This window comes from Liolophura sinensis, chromosome 8, assembly GCF_032854445.1.
Source record: "Liolophura sinensis isolate JHLJ2023 chromosome 8, CUHK_Ljap_v2, whole genome shotgun sequence".
NCBI lineage: Eukaryota > Metazoa > Mollusca > Polyplacophora > Chitonida > Chitonidae > Liolophura > Liolophura sinensis.
In genome coordinates this window covers 5,186,124-5,187,837 of record NC_088302.1, presented here as the reverse complement: position 1 = coordinate 5,187,837, position 1,714 = coordinate 5,186,124, and positions in this window count along the sequence as shown.

Genomic DNA, 1,714 nt, shown 5'->3' with positions numbered 1-1,714 from the left:
ATGTTAAATTTGTCAAAATTTCTTCTCTCAGCACACAAAAAATAAGCATTGAGACGAGATTTCACATTTTGACTGAAGTCAGAAATGGTGTGTGAAATTGGCCAAAGAGGAACAAAAGTCCTATGAATTCTGCAACTTTAATGTAATGTTCAAAAATCCCAGCTCACGGTTTAGTGTTTAATTTCCTATTTAATTGGAATGACGAGGGTCGGTGCAAAAGTTGTTCTGGTATTCATTTTGACCCTGATTTTGAGGTTTAAGGTAAAGTTAATGTGATCAGAGAATGAGAAGCTTATAGTATTGCTTTAGGCATTTTCATGGGGCTGGTATTGTTGGGTTGTGCCTTCTGCTATGCTCCTCCCACAAAGATGTTCTGAAGCTTGCCGGTTGAGATAATGACTTGTGATGTGTTGCTTCCTTGTGTTTTGCTAATCCTAAAGGCTTACATGTATATTGTTTCTGCACGCTGCTGATTTCTGTTTGGCAATACATGTAGGCAGACTGACTACACAGTAAAACTGTACTACGGTACTTCTCAGAGAGGTGAAAAAAAAAAAAAGTGAGCCGTACTTTTTACAGCTGCTCAGTACTGCGTGCCATTTTTCTGCTCAGTACCCTGCAATTGTGAACTCTGCAGTGCAGTTCATCAACAGCACTGCATTTACTGGCAGCCACACAGACACCGGTCAGAAGCTGCTCTGCACTGTGGATGTGAACCATGCAGTACCCTGTAGCAACATGACACCGGTCAGAAGCTGCTTAGAGCTGTGGATGTGAACCACACAGTATCGTGTAGCCACATGACACCGGTCAGAAGCTGCTTAGGACTGTGGATGTGAACCACACAGTACCATGTAGCCACATGACACCGGTCAGAAGCTGCTTAGAACTGTGGATGTGAACCACACAGTATTGTGTAGCCACATAACACCGGTTAGAAGCTGCTCAGCACTGTGGATGTGAACCACCCAGTACCGTGTAGCCACATGACACCGGTCAGAAGCTGCTCTGGACTGTGGATGTGAACCACACAGTATCATGTAGCCACATGACACCGGTCAGAAGCTGCTTAGGACTGTGGATGTGAACCACATAGTACCATGTAGCCACATGACACCTGTCAGATGCTGCTTAGGACTGTGGATGTGAACCACACAGTACCATTTAGCCACATGACACCTGTCAGAAGCTGCTTAGAACTGTGGATGTGAACCACACAGTACCGTGTAGCCACATGACACCGGTCAAAAGCTGCTCAGAACTGTGGATGTGAACCACGCAGCACCGTGTAGCCACATGACACCGGTCAAAAGCTGCACAGGACTGTGGATGTGAACCACACATTACCATGTAGCCACATGACACCAGTCAGATGCTGCTCAGCACTGTGGATGTGAACCACGCAGCACCGTGTAGCCACATGACACAGGTCAGAAGCTGCACAGAACTGTGGATGTGAACCACACAGTACCATGTAGCCACATGACACTGGTCAGAAGCTGCTCAGGACTGTGGATGTGAACCACACATTACCATGTAGCCACATGACACCGGTCAGATGCTGCTCAGCACTGTGGATGTGAACCACGCAGCACCGTGTAGCCACATGACATTGGTCAGAAGCTGCTCAGGACTTTGGATGTGAACCACACATTACCATGTAGCTACATGACACTGGTCAGAAGCTGCTTAGGACTGTGGATGTGAACCACAC